Source organism: Sus scrofa, chromosome 3 (genome assembly GCF_000003025.6).
Source record: "Sus scrofa isolate TJ Tabasco breed Duroc chromosome 3, Sscrofa11.1, whole genome shotgun sequence".
NCBI lineage: Eukaryota > Metazoa > Chordata > Mammalia > Artiodactyla > Suidae > Sus > Sus scrofa.
The window spans coordinates 85,346,852-85,370,239 of record NC_010445.4 but is presented as its reverse complement, the minus strand read 5'-3'; the positions used below and the strand labels follow the sequence as shown (position 1 = coordinate 85,370,239).

At 39.2% G+C, this 23,388-nt stretch overlaps 1 protein-coding gene across 3 annotated transcripts in view; it reads left to right on the top strand.

Moving 5' to 3' along the window:
• CCDC85A (coiled-coil domain containing 85A) overlaps positions 1-23,388 on the top strand; it is a 691,471-nt gene that overhangs the window by 279,615 nt on the left and 388,468 nt on the right. For all 3 annotated transcript variants that reach the window (XR_002342946.1, XR_002342945.1, XR_002342947.1), the window contains exon 11: positions 14,659-14,780. The gene's annotated coding sequence lies outside the window, so the exon portion shown is untranslated. The remainder of the gene's footprint in view (positions 1-14,658; positions 14,781-23,388) is intronic.

Here is a 23,388-nt window from a genome sequence, read left to right as displayed (position 1 = left end):
AAGAAGAAGGGCACATTAGATCAAAGAACGTTCTCCTCCTAGACATGGATCTGGAAAAAGCAAGATGCCACCATGGCAGAGGCAAAGGACTAGGGGTTAGGGGTATGACACATGGGGAGACAGATTGTGAAACATTTTTTAAAACTAGGCAAGAACTTGATTTTCACCTTGTAGGAAAAGAGGAGTCAAAAGAGTTGTAAGCCACAGCATGACATTATCAGATTTAGTTTCTTACAAGAAAATGCATTAAACCTGGTAGTAGGGAGACCAGTTGAGACTGAAAGCTACACAAGGGCAAGTTTGTATTTAATCCCTCTTGGTATACTCAGCACTATTACATGGTAGGTGCTCTATAGTCTTTTACTGAATTGAACCTTTTGTTACCTCAATAGTCTAAGGAAAGTTTGAGAGCTCAAGCTAAAGCCTTAAACAGCGGGGGTAGAAAGATGTCAAATTTGAGTGATGGTTGGGAGATGGAATCCATAGGGTTCCCAGAGGCATGTACAGATGCACATATTTCAATGTGCTTATCTGCTTGCCAAATGAAGTGCTCACATGAGAGAAGCCTGCATTGCCCTTATGTATGTTTGTGTGTTTTTTGTGGTGTATAGCTAAAAGCAAATGTTAAAAATGTTAAATATATATAAATATTTGTTTATATTTATTTAATGTTATATATAAATTATATATTAAAATATTTGAATATATAAAAATTATATATATGTGTGTGTGTGTGTGTGTGTGTGTGTGTGTAAATACGCACACACATATATATAAAGCCCAAGCAGGGTTTGATGAGAAGGGAGATGATCTGTGTAAGGGACAGTTTAGAGATAGGGCCCAAATGTACTTGGAACCAGTTTGAGGTGCACTTCTGTGTCAGATGCTGGTTTTCTGGCAGCGTCTGCCATTGAGGACAGACAGGGGGCAGGTTAGATCTGGGCTCTTTCTGAGCTTTGAATCTTCTGTCTCTCATGGTCAGCCTTTTCCTGCCTTGCCTCCAAACTCACACTGGTCTTCCCTACCATGTAAAGAGCAAAAGAAATGGCCCAGGTCTAATCTACTGCCCCTTCTCACCTTCCTTTGTACCCACTGCTCCATTTCATCACCACTGATCCCCGGGGATTTGATTTCTCTCCTTAGTTTCTCAATTACCCTTTAACTTGTTAAATCCAGGGCTTCTCCCCCTCTCTTCATTTTCCTTGACCTCACTAAATCTCTGCAGCCTCAACATTTCTGATTTTCTCTGCCTTGTTGAAAGTTTCTCTTCCTATGAATTCTCTGCTGTTCTATTATTCCAGTTCTTAAATTATATCTAGTTCTCCCCAGGGTTCATTCTTCCTACTGCTGCACAATATGGACTAGATGATTCTTTTACTTTATGTGATTTTCTTTCTTCCTCCTACAGTCAATTTATAGAACTATTCATCGAATGAATTAATTAGGAATTAATTCAAAACATATTAATGCCATCAAAATCCCTTCTTCCTATCTGAACTCCCTCAGGCCTAACCTGATTTTTGTCAGGAATATTAAGCACTAATTCTAATCTGTGTCTGTTTAGAATTTATTTTATTTAAAATGTTTTCTTAAGGAGCATGTTGGAGAAAGTTAGAAAATATATAAAAGGAAAAGGGAGAAAAAAATTAATACTTCCTTTCATCTTTTTTTTTAACATGTAGGGATTTATTGTTTATTTTTATAAGAATAGCTAGATGTAAATGTTAAATATATATACATATATAACATTATATATGCTATTATATGTATATCTATAGTACGTATTTGTCATCTACTTTTAAATTTAATATTATAATATAAGCATTTTCATGTTATTACCAATCCTTATAAATATCATAGTATTCTGTTGAGAAGTTAATTTTTCCTAAACTATTTTCCTATGTTTGACGTAGAAGTTGTTTCCATTTTTCTGTTATAAATGATAGTAAATATCTTTGTGCCTGAAGCTTTATTTTAGTCTTTTTTTTTAATGATACATTTCCCAGGATGGACTTATTGGAGCTAGGGTATAAACATTTTAAAAACTTTAATATATATTGTCAAGTTGCTTATAATAGAGTTCTACCAACTTGTATATCAGCAATCTATAAGAGTACTGATTTACCACAGCCCTGCTAAAATGTTTACTTAAAATTTCTGCTCTTTAAATACTTGACTTCTTTCCCTCCAAGAATACCAATGATTGTAAGTCTTAGTGAATAGACTTGCAATTCAGTTATTTTAGTGATACATGCTTTTAGGGACTGATAATAGAAAATAAGTTGATGACAAGGGTTTGCCTTTCACTTAACAAAAGCATGTTTACTTGGAAAGGAAAATCTTAGAAAGGGAAAGATCTGAAAAGAAAATTTGATATGGTTTTAGAAGCAATCTCTTTGAATCTGTGGGACAGTATTTTGGCTTGAATTTCTCTATAATTCCTCTGCAGAAAAGAAAATATTCTTAATTTCTTAATTTTAAGAAGAAAAACAATTCCAACAGAGAGGGGATAACTTTCTCTCTACAGATATGGGATTCACTTATCCTTACAGAAAACATTTTCCCAGAGGCATGTACAGATGAACATATTCCGATGTGCTTATCTGCTTGCAAATGAACTGCTTGCATGAGAGAAGCTTGCATTACTCTGCTTGCATGAGAGAAGCCTGCATTACGTAGGTATGTGTTGTTTGTGGTGTGGAGGGTAGGCTCAAAACATTAATTAAATTCTTCCTGCTAGTTTATACAGTACGTACTGTGAGTTTATAGAATTGATGTTTATGTGTTTGTAGAGTTTTTTCAAGGAGTCTGAGATCTGATATGTTACAGAAAATAATCCATGTCTCTTACCAAGTCTGATTTCCGGAATCATTTTCTCTAACTTCCTGGGGTTCTGGTTAGTGACACTTGAATAAAGTTCAGAGAAAATATAGGTGCTTGATAGCACGTAAGCATTATGTTCTGTACTCCCAAATTTTGGAAAACCGAAACCACTATTAATATGCTAAAAGCTAAATTTTGTAGAATGTTAAACATTCATGAAAGGAACGATGAAAGAAAGGGTAGGTTTCTTGCCAGCATTGCGGTCAGCAGCAGTACTCTGGCCTGATTACTTAAGCCGATGTTTTTCCTAAATCAGTCATGAATCAGTAATTATCAAGTTTTGCAATACTAGGCAATTCTCTTGAGAATAGCAAATGATTTGTAATGTTAAGTTATAGCTTTTTGTAAAAAAGAAGTATTTTGGCTCCTCTCGATGGGTTTCCCGGGGCACTGGGCAGAACCCTTCTTGATTTTATGGGACTTTGTGGAGACTTTGTAGGTTGAGCTTTCCTACATGACCAAATAGCACATATTTGCTTTCTTTCCCCACAAAAATAAGAATGCTGTTGGTGTGTGGTGAATTGGTTTCACTCCCATTCATTTGGCTTAACCATTTAAACCACAATTTAGTCCAAAAATGAAAAAAAAAAAAAAAAAGAAGAAGTCACAAATGAAAATTCAGGAATCATATTCAGGAATCCATTTCTTCCAGCACGTTTTGTGATGACCTGTTTGATAACTGTTTTCTTCTGCCATAAGATGTTCTCCTTTGTGCACTGAGATTCTAGATCTTAGAGTTGGAAGGGACTTAGTGAAAAGTTCTAAGCCCCCTACTTTCTGAAGCTCATAGGAGTTATACTGTCTCAGTTTCAGAACCCAGAATTGGTTAAATAAGGATCCAAATGTTCTTTCTCCTACTTGATGATACATTAGCCAACATGCCTGCCTGCATTGACTGAGTTACCTTATTTTAGATTCAGAAATCCTGTAGCTCAGCAGATTACACCCTTTGCAATTTGTTCTGATGTGCCATGTGACATCAGGATTTTAAACAGTTCACTCCTTGGTTGTCCAGGACCCTTAGGATGTTGCCTTTCTTTTACAATCAGCACCCTGGGACTACACGTTTACTCAAGAGGCCTGTATAACTTTGCTGTGTCCACTCTCTGCTTATTTCACTTTGGAGATGCTCTTTTCTTGGACAAATCTTTGACAATGTCTTTGCTTGGAGTGTCCCAAGAAATTTAATGTCTTACCATTGCAGGAGGGGCCCCTTACGTGGAGACTGGTAAAGCCCCTATCAGATGAGCCTTTCAAAATACTCCAGAATCCTACATATCTCTTCTTTAAGAGGCTACATTTTTATTCTTTAGCTGGTTTGTCTTGTGGTGCTCCTTGTCCAATAGCCATGATCCTCTTGGAGAGCTAATGCATTTTGACATTCTGAGACTCTCCCAGACACTCTGAGCCCATGAGTTTGATCAGACTTTTGATAGAAGTTATATATTCCCATTCTCTCTGTTTTCTTACCACCCATTCTGTCAGGGATTCTGGTACCTGAAGGAGTCTATCTCATGGCTAGTCTGCAGCATTGTGACAGGTCTACCCTGTGGGTTCCCAGATTCCTCTATTGTGCTATCAAAAGGGAGCTGCAGAAGTTCACACAATCACAGGATTGGAAGGGAGCCTACTGGTCATTGAATGCTTGAGTCACCCCTGCAAAATCACTGCCAAGTAATTATCTTGCCTGACGGGAAACTTATTACCTCCCAAGGCGGTTCATTCTAATTCAGCCTGTTCCCACTGGTGGGAAATTCTTTCTCATACCTATTCAGTGTTGATGTGTTTCCCGTATTGAATAAAACAGAATTCCTATTAATTAGCCCTCCCACCCCCCAGAGTCTTTCCAGTGTTGACTTAATGCCTTTGGGGAGGAAAACTTATTTGCATTTACAGAACTTGGTGGATGCTGCCCTGTGAAATTCAGAATGCAGCCTTACATCATCAACAGACCTGTAGTGGGCATTTAATATAAAACACTTGTCAAACTAAACTGAATTATTCTCTGAAGAAAGAAGAAATGACTAGAAATATAGTGCTTATAGCATGCGTCATTCTTTTGGCAGCTACTGCCCTGGGTCTTAGTTACTTTATATGCGTGAGTCTTGCCTATACAGCTAGTTGTTAAGCTCCTCAGGGTGTAGACTTGTCTAGTATCTGCATTTCCTAACAAGCTTTACTCATGACCTTGCATTTACAGGATCACTGGTGTTTTGCAAGAAAGTGAAAGCATAAGAATCGCTTCTTCTGTCACTGAATTGTTTTTGTTTTTTGCTCCAGATGATGAGTGGTGGCAGTGGTAGTGGGGGGTGTGTGTGTGTGCGCGCGCATGCGCGTGCTCACGTGTGCACATGCACACATGGGCGTTTGCATGAGCCAGGGCCAATTCTGTCTTATTGAAGGTTTTAGAACTAATCTCCCAAAAGAAACTAGTTTTCCCAGGCCAGACTGCAAAAACCTATCCCTTTTTGTGTGACAATGCTGCAGCATTGGCAGAGCCACATCAGGGGTTAAATTGACGCCTGGGTGTTGGTCTGGCAGCCTCACAATCACATACCAGGAACACCCTTTTCCACTCATCTGCCTGGTGCATACTTCCTCATTCTTCAGGCCTCAGCAGGAATGTGTCTTTTTGGAACCTTCCTGATCCACCCAGGCAGAGAGATCACCTCTTCTTTTTTATCCATGCTGTAAGGTGGACAGTCCTCTATTTTAATACATGCGATATTGCATATATATTATTTGCATCTGCCACTATCTCCTTTGTTATTCTGTGAGTTCCTGGAGGATAGAGACTGAGTCTAATTTCTCTTTGTTTCCCTTGTGCCAAAAACAATGACCAGCGCAAAGCAGGGAGATATTCAATGAATATTTTGGAAGGAATGACTATTAAAATAGATGAGTTGTTTGTGATGGCTTGGGAAACGCATTCCCAAGTGCTAGAGGACCTATTTACAAACAAACTTTTGGAACATAACAATTTTTTGTTTTGTAGACGGGGATTACTTGCACTGTTTTCTTTTTTATTCTTTTTTTTGGGGGGGGGTGTCTTTTTAGGGCCTCACCTGCAGCATATGAAGGTTCCCAGCCTGGGTGTTGAATCAGAGCTGTAGCTGCTAGCTACACCACAGCCACAGCAATGCAGGATCTGAGCCATGTCTGCAACCTACACCACAGCTCACGGCAATGCCTGATCCTTAACGCACTGAGCAAGGCCAGGGATCGAACCTGTGTCCTTGTGGATGCTAGTCAGATTCATTTCCATTGAGCCATGGCAGGAACTCCACTTGCACTGATTTGTATGCTCACAGGGCTCTGCTGAATGGTATCCTTTCAGTTAACCACAGTGAGGGGAGTAACCTTTGGATAAGCCATGAGCTGGAATAGAAACAAAGTGGGCCCCCCTCTGAAGATACAGACCCACCCACTGTAGATGTCCTGTGGAAAACAGAGTGGCAAGTAGGATATGATATCCACTGGGTATGGCAACCAAGAACACATCAGGCAAGCAGCTGGCTTTATGGAGTCTAAAGAAAGGAGAAGTCTACAAAGTGGTTGAATATACAGTTGACCCTTGAACAACATGGGTTTGAAGTGTGTAAGTCCATTTATTTGCAGATTTTTTTTCAGTACCAAATAGTACTGCAATGCTACATAATCCCAGGTTTGTCTGAATATGTGGATTCAGAGTTGGAGACACAGTGAGGGGCAGGGGAGGGGGTGACTATAAAGTTACATGTGAGTTTTGGACTGTGTGGAGGGTCAGTGCCCCTAACATTTCTGTATTGCTCAAACTTAAGGGAACACTGGGCTTTTATCATTCACTGGTTTTTAAAAATATTTATTGAATATTGCCATAGACTGAATAATTGTGTACCCCCAAATTAATACATTGGAACCTAATCCCAATGTGTCAGTATTTGGAGGTGCAGCCTTTGAGAGCTACTTAGGTCATGAGGGTGGGGCCTTCATGAATGGGATTAGTGTCCTTATAAGAGAGACCCTATGTGTGGACACAGTAAAAAGATAATCATCTGTGGACAAGGAAATGGATCTTCCCCAGACACTAAATCTGCCAGCACTTTGATCCTGGACTTCCCAGACTCCAGAACTATGGAAAATGAATTTCTGTTGTTTATGAACCACTTACAGGATTTTGTTATGGCAGCCTGAATGGACTAAGACAAATACCTATGTGAAAATATTCCCAGGAAGAGTTGAATTCTTGATCTGATTATCAGTAGGAAAAGAAGGAAAGGCCTAGTTACCAGCAATGGGGCATATAACCAGGGCTAGACTAAATACTGGGACATGATGTGAATTCTTTGCTATGGGGCTGGAGTGCCTTTCAATGCCTTCTGTTTCCACTCAGGATTTATCCTAGAGATAGGATCAGGCAGAGCTTCCAGGGTCAAACAAACTCAGCTGTGGTGAAAAGAAGGTCTGGGAACCGGGTATCAAGGAGGGCCTAACTAACATTTCTTGAGTGATGGAACTGCATCTAGCCTACAACTGTGCATGAACTCATTAAATATAGTTGATTGGCTTTACCAAATTGTGGCACTGAAGAGCAGAGAACAAGATATACTGATTTGTTGTTGTGTTGTTATTGCTTTTTTTTAGGACTGCACCAGTGGCATATGGAGGTTCCCAGGCTAGGGGTCTAATTGGAGCTACATCTGCCAACCTATACCACAGCTGCAGCAACGCCAGATCCAAGCCGAGTCTGTGACCTACACCACAGCTCACAGCAATGCTGGATCCTTAACCCACTGAGCAAAGCCAGAGATTGAACCCACAACCTCATGGTTCCTAGTCGGATTCGTTTCTGCTGTGCCACAATGGGAACTCCAGATATACTGATTTTAATAACATCTTGCACTTGAAAAACCCTCCATACTTACTGAAATATTTTCACATTTTGCTATTTCACCAAAATTCTCTGATATAGGCCAAAGTGGTATACCCATTTTTTAGATAAGTACATTAAAGCACTAACAATTTAAATGGATCATTTGGCTGCTGATTTTTTAGTAACAGAGACCAACTAGAACTATAAGCTCCTTATCACTAAGTCACTGCTCTTTCCCTTATCCCACTGCTTTGGCCATGTGACGCTGTGACAACTCTTGAAGCACCCTGTTCACTGAGAATTCAGTCCAGGTTTGACTTCTGGGAAACAGGACCTGGGTCTGAGCATTCAAGAAGATACTCTCAGCAAAAATCATGAGCCCGAATATTGTTTAAGATACTTGCTCTAAGAAATATGCTTCAATTACAATTAAGTGGGTTATTATCTATTTTGAGGAGGTCTCCTCAAATGTACTGTAGTAATCTAGCAATACCAGAGATGTAAAAGTGTCAGTTTCTAGCATAAATGCTCCAATTTTTGTGATTTAACCATGTTGCTGAGTTATTGAGTTCCTAGGATGCCCTAAGCACCATTCTAAGCTTTGAGAACATGGAGATAAACAGAACAGACACAATTCCCTCTGTCATAGGGCTTTTATTCTAGTTGGGGAGGGGGTGTTTGTGCAGGAGACTAACAAAAACCAAGAACAATATAGAGTATATTGGATGTTGATAAATGCTATAGAGGAAAAATGCAATAGGGAATGATGACAGGATATACAGGGGTGGGGGGGAGATCGCCATTTTAAATAGGATGGTTCAAGAAGGCCCCAAGAAAAGTTTGAAGGAAATACATCTTTATTTACTTCTTCAAAAACTACAAAATAAGAAATTAGTAAATATCCAAACTAGCTATTGATAATTACTATTGAGTATGTACACACACACACACACACACAACTTAGCATTTACTTTTCAAATTAACTTTCAACTCTATTCACCTACAAAATGAAATACATTTGATTTTGTGTTTTTGTAGAACTATAAGAATATGGAATTTAGCTATCATGAATCCCTGCTTTTTTGTTTGCAGACCTCCCACTGTTTAGCTCAGTGGTAAAATTCCACAATAAATTGTGACTTGAAAGATTTCAGGATATCACAAAAATGGGAATGACAAATGAAGGTTATGAGATGAGGCAAATATTTGGCAAATCCCATAAAGCACTTAGGACAAGCTTTATTAAGTGTGGTGGAATCAAACGATCATAGTGTTTTTATTTTTATCTGGGGTCAAACATAATTAAAATGAAACATTTTCTGTGGTTTTCCAAATTAGCCTAACTATTTACTGGTCTCCAAAGATCTTTGTAGATGGTAATCTTGGCCCAGAGTTCTAAAAGAGGGCTCTCTAGATCTGGAAAGAAGTTGGAAAATAAGTTGTTTAAAAACAAACCAAAAAAGTCCCACGAAACAACGTGAGAAAATTGTGACATATTGAGAATTCAGTTGAAAGGTGCCATCAGTGATTCTGTGGCAGGCTGAGCACTAAAATGCCCAGTTTGTCACAGTTTCACTGCAAAGATCAAGGAGGAAATGTTGTAGCTGCCCTCTTGTGGCCAAATTGGAGGTTTTGCCTCTCTGTCTCAATACTTGCAGGAAAAAAATTTTATTCCACCCCACGCCACCCTTACCACCTGAGCTATACATGAAATAATTTAAAAACAATAAAACATTTCAAGTTTTCAGATGCACTCAAAAGGCCAGCCTCTCCCCACAACCCCACCCCGCCAATACACACACACAAGACCTTGCAGGTCAGTCAACACATACTTGTCAGTTGAGTAAAAACTCCTGGCTATTAGGAGAGTATATTAAAACTGTGGCCCCTTCAACCACACCCTAAGGGAAGTCACATGAGATTTCTGGGAGAATTTTAAAGATGACATCCTCAAGTCTACAGGTACTTCTTTGGTGGGAATTAACAGGAGAGGCTGATATAGGAAACAATAGGGAGGGCTTTGGTACCTCTCAGCTGGATAATCAAGGCTAAACCACTTAACTTAAGAATTTAAATTTTAGCTTCTTAGTATGTGAAATCAGAGAATTCAAAGGCAACTTCCAATGTGCCTTTTAGCTCTCAAACTGTAAATAAGTGAGTTGATGGACAGGCAAACTGCATTTTGGTCTCTGAGATTTCTTTCCTTTCTGGCTATATGACTTTATGATTAGTGAGCTAAATTAGGGGAAATGTGTGATTAAAGCTTTGGAAATTGCAGGGCAATAACAGAGATTTTTAGAACGGCCCCATTCATACAGTACTGAATTTATTAAGTATCTTCTATGTGCTGTGCATTATGCCAGGTGCAAGTAAAGCAATAGCAATAGAAAAAAGGAGAATCCTTGTGTTCAAGGTGCTTATAGTTTGAAAAGTTTTAAGTTCAATCATTTTAATGTGGCTTTATGCCATTTGCTTTTATGTTATTACAATTTGAAAATAACAAGGAGAACTTACCTTAAACTTTGAATGTCTCCAAAGATCTTCTAAGTGGGATGAGCCTGAGCAAAACTCCTAGTAAACTTGGGCAAGAATTGGGTCTGGAATGAAGGCTTCATTCAAGGGAGTGTGCATTTTGGTGAACCTTCTAGGGGAAGAAGTGCTTGGCTATGCTTTTGTCATTCTGAAAACTGTTCTTCCATGGGCCATTTTTTTTTTTTTTTGACATAAAAGGAAATCCTAATAGACTTTATATCATTTTGGAAACTGCCCTATTTGTGCTCTGTATCATACCATGGACTCTATGTTAAATACTTCATAATTTTATTTAAAATTTTTATTTATCAGGATAAAATGGATAAAATTGTTTTCCTTTTTTTTTTTGTCAAGTTCTTGTGCATGCTTTGACATCTAAAGCAAAGAAACAATCATAAATTTTAAAATGTTAATTATTTTGGATGTGAGAAATCAAACTATACATTATTAAAATGAAAGTTGACTTATTAGTAATATGGATCTACACGTGTATAATAATCAGGTTACAGGATCTTGATAAAAATAATTATTCAAGATTAGAAGTTCCGGGAGGACCTCTTGATGACACAGATTTTTTTTTCCCTCTTGCCTTGGTATTTTTGGAATATCTTACACATCATCTACTATATGTGTCTTTGTTGTAAGTTAGAGTTTGGTTAGAAAGAACATTTGAACTCTGTTCAACTTGGCAGTGCAAAGAGCCTGGAGTCCAATGATTTGTCTTTAGGGCGGTGTTTGGGGAATAACAAAATATTTCAGAATCATTAAGGGTATTACAAGAGGGAATTTGGGAGTGGTTGAAATGCTTTGTGTACTTCTAAGAAGGCAGGACAGGAGAGATTAGAGGATGAAAATGGTTTTAAAAATTTCACTTAGAGATTTGTAAATATAGTAAGCATTACTGCAGGTTTACACTAAAATAACATGATTATAAACTGTTAAAAAGGTGAGATTTTCTCTGATCTCAGTTTAATAAAACTTAAAATGTAAAACAAAAAAGAAATTCACATGTTACAAAAGTAGGGTCATTGATAAGCAATATTAGAGATCCCTCCAGATCAAAGATATATCTGTTAGGAAAACTTTTAAATACAGGGGTATGCTATCATTTTGGTACAAATATTGATACCATAGATTACTTATTTAAACATTATTTTTCAGGTAGATAGGCTCTGAGGAAGGTAGCGTGAAGTCTTGGAGAGAACATGGACTGGGTTCAGAGTATACTGGGTCAGTCGGCTCTGTGGTCTTGGATAACTTTTTAATCTCAGTTTCTTTACCTGTAAATTAAGATTTCTCTTCTCTCATAGTTTTACCCATAGAAAACTCCCTGCCTTTTTCTCCCTACATTCTCCAGGTTTCTAGAAGAGTTTTGCTATATAACTGTCTGTTTCTCTAAGATCATACCAATCAGCAAGGCCTCAAGAGTTTAAGAAACAAAAATAGTTTAGATGGTATTATTTGGGTTAAGCAGTACGTAAAAATTAAAACTATCTCTTCTAGCAATGCCAAACAGAGAAGGATGATTTTAATATTAAAGGCAAATGGGTCTTAGCCCCATGATTTATAAGGAAGCCTCTTTTTTGGCTTTTTGTTTAGGTTTGGAGATGTGGCGAAGAGTAGCAGTGTTTTATAATTTCTGCACCTATGGCTCAAAGGCTTGTCTAAGCATAAGCAAATGGTTGTGATTTGAACCTGGTTGTTGACTGCTTTTTATTCAGACCTCTTTCCATCATTTATTTGCTCTTTCCTGTCATTGAAACATTATAGCCATTGGATATATGTTATTAAATGTAGTTCTTTTGCCTTTATGGATATGTTTATGGACTATGGTTAGAGCTTTGCCTAATTCTGGATCACAAACTCAAATGCATGTGCAGGTCAGAAGAGAAGTGGGGGCCTGCCTAATACAGCTGTGAGCCCTGGCAACTATGGTGAGTTGGAGAACATGTGCCCAGTCCAGAGAGTAGGCACTAGTCAGCAGCTTTGTTTCCATAAGGATGTGGTCTGTATACTGCCAGATCTTCCAACTTTTCTCCAAAGAAGTCAGAAATATAGGCTTTAATGTGAACTCACCTGATTTTTTTTTTTTTTTTTTTTAAGTCACCTGTGGCATATGGAAGTTTCTGGGCCAGGAATCGAATCTGAGTGCTGTTGCAATCTATGCCACAGCTGCAGCAACACTGGATCCTTAACCCACTGCTCTGGGCTGGGGATTGAACCTGCCTCAGCAGTGACCCAAGCCACTGCAGACTCTTTGCCAGAACCTTAATCCACTGTGCCACAGCAGGAACTCCTAAACTCTCCTGATTTTTAAAACACCATCAAACCAAACAAAGCTCATAAACTGAGGACTGCCAGTTTTTGTATTCTGATTTCAGCTGAGGTTAGTGCGTCTTCCTTGATTTTCCTCTTAATAGGATGATGAACAATAGCCAGATAACCTGGGGACAAATCATAGTCCCACCATGTACTAGCTGTGTCATCTTGGCAAGTTACTTGGCATCTCTGTCCCTTAATTTCCTCATCTATGAAATGGAGGTGATAACAATAGTACTTATAAGGTTTTGTGTAAGAATCAAATGAGTTAAAATATATGAAGTGTCTACCGTGATGCTTGGGACATAGGAAGTGATATTGGACTTAAGTAGACCTGATTCCAAAACTCATTGTTGTCCCAGAAAGCTTTCCATCCTTGACCTAGGGAGATTTGCTGTGAATATGATGCCTGACAGGATGTCTTTCATAAAGGAACTTAAGGGAAATTGTCTCCTACTTCAATTAACTTGGGTCCAGCTTAACCAGGGAGAGCTTCGTTATCCATAAACCTACTACCATCTTCCACTTTGTCCCCCAGGCAAGCATGAACTCCTTGAAGTTAGGGACCGTGTCTCTTCTCTATCTGAAGCTCCCAACCATATCTAATGAATTCAAATGCTTATAGAGCAATGAAAGAGGGACTCAAAATAGGAGGTGCTCAATCTACCCAGTTTTGGGGAGTTGGAAATGATATGCAACAAGTCTAGCCAGGCCAGCATAGACCCTTAGTTACTGCACTAAAAGTCCCACAAATGTTACAAAACCTTTCCCTCCTTTCCTAATAGTGTTCTTTAAGGTGTCAATGAATAGAATTAGATTGGATGGGAGGAGCAGAGGTGTCTGTGAGGAGAAGGAAGAAGAAAGGGAAAAAAGAATGAGAGAGTGAGAAATCAGTAGAGAAAAAGAAATCAGGATGTAAGAATGGCAAAAGCCACTGAGCAAATGTCCTGTCAGCTACACAAAATGGTCTTAGGCTCAGATGAACTTTGCAAATTAGAACAGAATCAAAAATTACAACAGTTTCTTTGGGAAGCCTTTTCTACCTCAACATGCTGTTTTCTACTGAAAACAGCTTTGTTTTTGGTAGAAGAATATGAAACGTTTACTTAAAAGAACATCTGCTATTATAAGTCACATAAAGTCTTTCCTAATTAGGGCTTAAGTCACACCTATCTACAACTCTGAAGCAGAAAAGTATAAAAAAATTTTTTGCTGGCTGGTGATATGTTTTTAAAGGATTTTTTTTTTTTTTTTTTTTGTCTTTTTGCCATTTCTTGGGCCGCTCCTGCGGCATGTGGAGGTTCCCAGGCTAGGGATGGAATCGGAGCCACAGCTGCTGGCCTACACCAGAGCCACAGCAACGCGGGATCCAAGCCGCGCCTGCAACCCACACCACAGCTCATGGCAACACCGGATCCTTTAACCCACTGAGCAAGGCCAGGGATTGAACCCTCAACCTCATGGTTCCTAGTCGGATTCGCTAACCACTGAGCCACGACGGGAACTCCTTTAAAGGATTTTTTTTTTTTTTTTTTTTTTTGGCTATTTCTTGGGCCGCTTCCGCGGCATATGGAGATTCCCAGGCTAGGGGTCTAATCGGAGCCATAGCCACCAGCCTATGCCAGAGCCACAGCAATGAGGGATCCGAGCCGCGTCTGCGACCTACTCCACAGCTCGGGGCAACGCTGGATCGTTAACCCACTGAGCAAGGGCAGGGACCGAACCCTCAATCTCATGGTTCCTAGTCGGATTCATTAACCACTGCGCCACGACGGGAACTCCTCCTTTAAAGGATTTTAATGCCTCTTCCATATGAGAAGTTTCGATGTCCACAGATCTTACTATTCTTGCCTCATTGACTCAAATGTGTTAGGTATCAGTGAAATTATCAAAACCATAAACTACATGATTAATAGGTCTGTTTTCAAGAAGCAAGTGGAAAACAAACAGGCAAATAGAAAAACGATTCCCACTCTGTCCCTTTATCACTTTGATCTCCATCTCCCAGTAGATGGAGGGTACTGTGAGGTCTACCACATCAACACTTTGCTGCTCTCCTTTATTTTATCTAGATGGAGTACCAAGGCCAAGGGGCAGGCAGGCTCACAGATGGACCTTTGGAACTAATCCAGATGCAGAGCAACTCTAAACTCATCCATCCAGAGCCAAAGGTTTGGGTCTGAATGAATGTCCAGTAAGTACTTATTTATAGGCTTATTCTGGAGTATTGTACTTCCTGACTGAAGGTGCTCTGGCAAATTATTTATGCTTTCTGAGTCTCAATTTCCTCATCTGAGAAATGGGAATGATCCTAGAATCTCTCTCACATGTTTGTGATGATTAAATGAGTTTCACCACATGTTAAATGCTTAAAGCAGTGACTAACACATGTCCATTAATACTGTTAATAGTAATAAAAGGTTTTAGAGGTGAAATTGATCATGAGAGCAGATGATCATATTTGTAGTTGAAATAACTTTATTTTTGAAGTGCTTTTGACTTTGTAAATGATTTTAAAAGGCCCTTGGTGTGAAATCAAGCACCTACCTTCATTACTCTCCAAAAATTACCAATTTCCATTATGGGCAGACTCCTGTCCCTTTCTATAAATTGTCCAAACTTCCAAAATGGAATGTAATATTGTTTGTCCCTTGGAGGGTAAAAAGGGAATAACTATACAGCAACTATTTGTAGATAAAACAGTGACTGATTACATTAATTAAACATGATTTTAAAAAATAAATCAAATGGGGATGGACTTCATTATTTTAGAAGAACTGCTTTGTTCCATACTAGATTTCTCATTTTCACTCAATGGGTTACAAAACCGTCAGATCTAAATAACAGTTTCACAAAGCTTGGTTTTCTAGTTCATATCGCAGGTGTTTTCTTTGGTTGGTGGAAACACCACTGTCAATGCTAAGACACTGTCCTTCTGACATTTCCTTGTATGACATTATTGTAGGTATAACTATGCTCTGTAATCACGCTTCATTTAAAACATACTCCATCCCCACCACCTTCCCTTGGTAAAGTTGGGATGGGGCAGTACAGTATAGCAAAAGGCCATAGCCACAAACACATGTGTATTTGAATCTACCACTTATTATTGTGCTTTGAATCTATTAATTATTCCAGTAGATTTATGGAGTACACAAATGGTTCTCAAACTTTAGCATGGGTCAGAATCACCTAAAGGTATGTTAAACATGTATTGTGGAATCACCCCCCCAGACTTTAATTCAGTAGGTCTGCTGCTTGGCCCAAGAATCTGCATTTCTAATAAGTGGCCAAGTAAAGATGGTGATGATGCTCGTCTGAGGACCATATTTTTAGAATCACTAGGATTCATTAGGTGCAATAAATTAGGTTCAGATTGTTCCAGAGTTGGGCCAGAGTTTCCATATCTATAAATGGGAAGAATATCGGCTTAGAAAGTTTTATGTGAAGATTAGAGATATTGTGTAGATGTACCTGGCCCTTAGTGGGCATTAAAAAAATAGTAGATATAATTTCCTATAGTCAGACAGTCCTGGACTCAAGTTCCAGCTCTGCTGATTGCTGACTGAATGATCTGTTGTAAACTCCACAGTCTCTTAAAACATCATTTATTTGTAAAGTGGATGCTGTTGTCTGAATTGTGTTCCCCCAAATTCACGTGTTGTGTTCCCTCTAACCCTCAATGTATGGTATTTGGAGATAGGGCTTTGGGAGTTAGTTAGATTTTGATGAGGTCATAAGGGTGGGGGCCTCATAATATGATTAGTCTCCTTACAAGAAGAAACCAGAGAACTTGCTTCCTCTCTACCACATGAGGTCACAGCTAGAAGGTGGCCTCTGCAAGCCAGGAAGTGAGCCCTTGTCAGGAATCTAATTGGCTAGCATCTTGATCTCATTCTTCTCCAGATCTGTGAGAAATAAGTTTAAGCCACTTGGTCTACCTATTTTGATATGGCACCCTGAGTTAAAACAGTGGAGTTAATCCCTACTCTGTAAATTAAGTATATAATCAGATGCTGCGTGTATAGCCTTGGAACAGGGCTGGCTACTGTAGTAGGAGGCAGCTAATGAGTTTTAGAATTATTATTTAATAATTATTTTCATCACTATGTCCTTTCTTCCACTTCCATTGCAGGATTTCTTCTTATATTAACTTTGCTAAGAACTCCCCAAATCTGAGGGTAAGCCGATTTCAGGGCATGTAGATGAGATAAGTTGTCAGGGCTAATTCAAATCATTGCCTTCAACTCTATTGCGACAGATTATTTTTCTGTCCCAGCATCTCATCTTTGGACCAGCACATATTTATATAAGAACAAAAATGCTATCAACCCTCTTCTGGGTGCAGCCTGTCCGAGAGAATAAGCCATCTCGTGTGGCTCATTTTCTGGTGACGTTCCTTTTTTCAGAACACACTGGTCAGTTGTCTCCTGGGTGGTATCTTGCACATGTGTTTCCCATTAAAGTAGCAACTGAAGAGTGGCAACTGTGAATCTTTTCTGGCTGGTGCTCATGTTCCAGTTTTCTTCTTCTGTGATTAGCCTTGGGGTGGAAGTTTTTGGAGGAAGGGAGGGGGAGGCTTATTTATGAATCGAAATTTGGACTTGATGCATATGACACTGGGTTAAATTGCACAAGCTTAGCTGTGATAAAAACTTTCCCTGGTTCTTTCTCTCTCACTAAAATTTCCTCATTTATAAATAGATTGCTTAGCCTTTACATTTCTACATTTATCAAGCATCTAATTTTGTTTTTAAAATCATATTAAAATATTAAAGACGGTTAAGTTTTCAAAGTGAAAAGGAAAAAATGAAATCAAACGCTTATGATTATTTTGAGGATATTTTATAATGGTGAATAACATTGTTGGAATCACCTAAACATGCGTGTACAATTTTAATGGTTTTTATTATTTCGCTTATGAAAAAAATTATATACAGCCACTTTGGGAAAACTTTGGCAGTTTCTTATACAGTTAAACATACATGTACCATGTGACCCAGTGATGCACTCCTAAGTATTTACTCAAGAGACATGAAATTTTAAATTCATAACAAAACTTGTAGAAAAATGTTTACAGGAGCTCTATTCATAATTACCACAAAGTGGAAATAACTCAAAATACTTCAATAGGTGAGTGGGTAAACGAACTGTGACACATTTATACAATAGAATACTACTCAGCAGTGAAAATGAACAAACTATTAAGATAAGCAAAAATTTGGATAAATCTCAAAGACATTTTTCTGTGTGAGAATCTGTATGAAAAGAGTTATATTCTTGACACTCTTGAAAAGATAAAACCATAGTGAAACAGAAGAGGCCAGTGGTTAAAGGTAGGTGGAAGATTATAAAGCAGTAGCACCAGAGAATTTGGGTGGTGCGGGAATTGTTCTGTAACCCTGATTGCAGTGATGGTTCCATGACTATACATAGAGTAAAAATGTATAGAACTATACACCAATTTTACTGTTTTTTTTTTTTTTAAATGGCGGGGAGAAAAAAGACATTATGTCCCTTTGTCCTAGTGAGATTTTTAAATGTGTATTGAGTTGAATCTATTATAGAATCCCTGCTCAGGTAGGAAATGTCAGCAAAAGATTTATTTGTGATTGTGTGCATAATGAATGGAAGGAGGAAGGATGGGTTCAATTTTACCCATGGTTTCCACATACATCAACAACCAAAAATCATAGGACAATATAATGAGTTAACAATAGTCAAAAATTGCTTTTTGAAATCTCTAATCCTCACCACTTATCAACTTTCTGATCTCCATTGCATTTTCAAAATGGATTACATCTGGATTCTGAGTCTGAAATGCTTGAGATGGGAAGTAGTTGGGTCAAAAGTGGGAGTTCATTTTCCTTTATACTGCAAATCAGCTGTTCATATCCTGCCATCTGAAACTAATCTGTTGTGTGTAATTTATTCCATAAAGTTGCTGGAATAAACAATGCAGGCACAGCTCCTTAGATGTGTATTCATCAGGGACTTGCTTGCCTGTATGTGATTTTCAGCTCTCTTGGAGCTTTCAGAAGTACCATCCAGCACTTGGGATGTCATATGTGTTCTTGGAGGGCCTATTATTTATAAACTAGGGTACTTGTTGTGTGTGCTTTGTTATCTGTGACTGATGTGTTGTGGGCCACAGGCTCCATCCCCAAATTGTTCCTAAGTCAAGATCAATGAATTAGTAATGGGGAACAGACCTGCCCACTCTATGCCTCAAAAAACATGAGAAGATTGAGATTGTTTGGTCAGATGGGTGAGAAGTTACAGCATTGCGGTTTGTCACTTTCCTCCTAAGACATGCAAGGCACTTCAGATGCTGCATTTTCCAATGTGGCAATTTGTTTCTGGGTGTGGCCTGATTTCACTTCTGTGTTGTGGATGCTAAAGCATTTCACAAAGTTTCTCCAACTCTTCCACTTCCCATCCTTATTCCAGGAGATTCGCTGGGCGATGGCATGATATGGCAGAATAAGACACAGTCCTCACAGCTCTCAGAAATTTCCTCCCAGTTCTCACAATGTAAGCAAGTCCTTCTTGAACTATACATTCCAAACTTCACTTTGCTGCTCTTAAAGAGGTGTCAATATGGGTCACTTCTAGGGCTCTTCCTCTCAAAAATCAGTATTTTCATTTTGTTTAAATTCATACAGTATTGCTACCACTTTAAGATAAAGAGTACAAATCATTACAGAACATTTTAGAATCCTTTTGTCAGTTCTAGAAATATACTTTTGAGTTCCCCCTTGTAGAGAAGATGCCTTCTCTAGGAATCTTGTAGCTCACACTTGAAATTTGGCACATGGTTACTTCTTGCTTTTTTCCTTGGAGGCCATCAATCCTTATGTTATTTGAAAGTACTTGGGAGCATTATCTATATATCAGTCACTGTTCTAGGTACTGAAGAGATAAGACAAAATCATAGCCTTCATGGAGTTGCAAAAGGAAGAGAATAAAAGGGAAATAAAGAATAATTTTAGAACATGTGAAATGCTAGGAAGGGAACAAACATAAGTAAAATAGAGACAGATTGTAGGGGTGGAGAGAATGTGACTTTAGACAACAAGTGGTCATGTAAGACCTCTTTGAGGAGGTTACATTTGAGTGGAGTCTTGTATAAATAAGACGTCCCCTTGTAAAGATTGAGGAAAGAACATTCTAGAACAGCCTGTTTATCCATTAGTCATTACATTCTTCATATTTGAGAGGTGGAGGTGAAAATTTCCTCTCTCACTATTTTAACTTATAATCCACTGAAGAAATTGTTTCTTCTCTTTAAACCATAGACTGTGTGGGTTTGAAGGTCCTAGTATCCAAGAGAGGACATTACCACCAGAGAACATAAGTAATAATTCTGTGAAACCAGAGGTTGCTCTTCTGCCCCAGGTTATAACCTTAGGTTGTTAGTAGTCATGACATCATTCCATGTTCCACTTATTCTATGTTCCTTACCAACTACCAGAAACTTGGCTGGTCAGGAATATCTACCTGATGAGGTGAACTAATGTTTATGCCTACAGGTCTCAAGTCCTTGGTTGTTTTGTCTTTTCTGGGTCTACACTATTTCCTCTGACCATTGTTTCTAGGCTTGGGACTCCTAAGCTGTGGTCCAGTGAATCCTCTGGATTCCAGAAATAATCTTCCTTGCTCTTACTCTATAGCAGCAACTCAGTTTCCCCTTAGTAATTGAGGCCAATCATGTTGGCCTGTATAGGGAAGTACCTGTTGGCTTGGTGGTATAAAGAGACTCCAAGGAGTCTTAGTGCCCAATTTAGCAGAACTAAATATGGATGTTAATTGTTTCTCTCATTTGGAGAGCACTGGTGGTGACTAACTTTCCAATTTAGGTTTGAGATGGGGGTAAGTGAATTGACATCATACTCACAGTCAATACAATGATTATAGGGCTTTCTGTTTCTGCTACATTAGGTACATAAGTTTTTAATCCAGATGAAGGACAGGAGAGGACATTGACGAACAAATGTGATGAGCTGTACTAGACATTTTCCATTTGCCTCTTCATGTGCACTCTCTGTCCTATTCTGTGCACCAGTTCCTTTGCCTCTCAGGCTGCATTACCTGGCGTCTGTGGCCTTTTGGCTTCCAGATGAGTTTGACCAATGGGAGAACTATTGAGTTCAGAGGGCAGAGGAGAAAAGAGGTCAGAGTGTTTTTTTCCCTGTACCACCATAGTCCACCAGCAGTGATTTGATAGTGGCTTCTTCCTTCCTTCCTTTTTTCCTTCCTTCCTTTCTTGCCCACAGCATATGGAAGTTCCTAGGCTAGAGATTGAACCAATGCCCCCATAATAACCTGAATTGCTGCAGTCAGATTCTTAACCCCTGTGACATAGCAGGAACTCCATGGCTTCTTCTTTCTAACTAAAGGCATACACACATCAGTGGTCTCTTTCCCAGGCGCCAACTCTGGTGACCACTCCACTTCTGCTCCTCCAGGATTAGGGGTAGTATTGGCTTTACACTATTGCTATAGTTAAAAATTCTTGGTTCCTTCTAAGTGGCTGGGTCCTGAATACTGACTTCACCTTTGTAAAGTCTCTTGAATTGCTCTTTAGAATGTCTATCATGTTCCTGCTGGAACTTTCACTCCTAAATACAGGGAGGAAATTGCATGGCATCAAATTGGGAAGGGTAGACATTAATTAAAACATGAAAGATTATATAGGCAGTGATAACAAGATTTTATTCCATTGCAAATTTAACAGGACATTGAAGATTTTTAGCAGGGGAATATTATGCCTCCATTCATTTCTTTTTAAGAATATTTATTATTCTTATGTATATGGAGCTGTCTTAGCTGTAGTGAAGCCTCATCTTGATGTAGTAAAGAGCAATGACATCAGAGTTCCCGTCGTGGCGCAGTGGTTAACGAATCCGACTAGGAACCATGAGGTTGCGGGTTCGGTCCCTGCCCTTGCTCAGTGGGTTAACGATCCGGCGTTGCTGTGAGCTGTGGTGTAGGTTGCAGACGCGGCTCGGATCCCTCATTGCTGTGGCTCTGGCGTAGGCCAGTGGCTACAGCTCCGATTCAACCCCTAGCCTGGGAACCTCCATATGCCACGGGAGTGGCCCAAGAAATAGCAACAACAACAACAACAAAAAAGACAAAAAAAAAAAAAAAAGAGCAATGACATCATTACACATACTCAAATTATATTCTGCCTTAAAAATTGAGGTATAATGGATATATAACATTTGTTTCAGGTGTACAGCATAATGATTTGATATTTGTATATATTGCAAAATGATCACCATAATAAATTAAACTCATGCCCCCTCCCCCGTTTTTAAAAGATTACTCTGGCTCCTTGATTCCTAGACCTATGAATCCTAGCTATCAGGGAAACAGCACCATATATTGGATGCTGATTCAGAACATTTATAGCCTTTTGAAGAACCCTGTATCAGCCCTTGAAGATATTACTGTCTGTCTGGTGCTATACCTGAGTCTTCAAATGGCCATTTCACTATTTTATCAGGCCAGCTCCTTCAGGATGATGGGGAACATGGTAAGAATTCCATGAGCATGGGCCCACTGCTGCACTTTTGCTGTGAACTGAGTTCCTTGATCAGAAGAAATGCTTCATGGTGGTGGATAAAGCGTTCTGTAAATCCCCAGATGGTAGTTTTGGCAGAAGTATTGCATGCCAAATCCACATCCAGAGTAAGTATCTGTTACAATAAGAATAAAACACTGCCTTTTCCGTGATGAAAGCAGTCAATGGAATTAACCTATCACCAGGTACCTGGCTGATCACTACAGGGAATGAGGCCATATCAAGGACTCAGTGTTAGCTCTCTGCTGAGGGCACATTGGGCACTCAGCAGTGCCTGTAGCCAGGTTAGCCTTGGTTAAAAAGAAATCCATGTTGCTGAGTCCATGCAGACTCTTCATCCTTGCCACCATGGCTACTTTGTTTGTATTGCCATCGGGCAAAAGCAAAAGTGGCTGGGGAAAGAGGGCGACTGGTATCCACAAAACAAGTCATCTTATCCACTTGGTATTAAGATCCTCCCCTACTAAGCTACCCTTTTGGTGAACATTTCTATGGGACACAAATATCTTCAGGTTTTCTTGCCTATTCAGAGAAGTCTATTCACATATCTCTTTCCCAGCTTTCCTTGTCATCTGTTGTCAAGTCATGTTCCTTCCAAATCCCTGACTATCCAGCCAAATCATTGGCTAGACCCAGTGAATTGGTTTGTAATTGCATATATGGTCTCCTTAAAACTAAAGTGAACCAACAAGTTATGGTGCTTGAAGGTCTGCCCACGTGAGGATTTCCCTTCACCACTCTCCTTTGAGATGTCCCAGAAAGTACAGACTTTTGAGTGGTGCCTGACTATCGTGCAGAAATACCTATAAACTAGGCCTGAGTCTTCTCTTCATATGTCAGCTGATTATTGGTAACTCTCCATTAGACCATGGGTGTGGGCTGGGAGAGAGAAGGTGGTGTAGCAGGAGGGTGAACCATGGACATCTGGGCTACTTTTTCATATAACTTATTTGTGCCTTCACCTGTAAGAGCCTGCAAAAGGCTCCTGACAGCATCCCTGTCTGCCACTGCTCTTCAAGCACCACTGGATCTTTTAGATCATATGGCCCAGGTGGCAAAGAAGCTTGCATAGTAGCATAGTCCTGTTGCAAAGCCTTCTCTTTCTCTGGCCATACTCAAAACTAGCAACTGTTTAGGTCATTTGGTAAATAGACTAGGGTAACACACCCATACGAGGAATATGTTACCACCAAAATCCAAAGAGGCCCCTTAG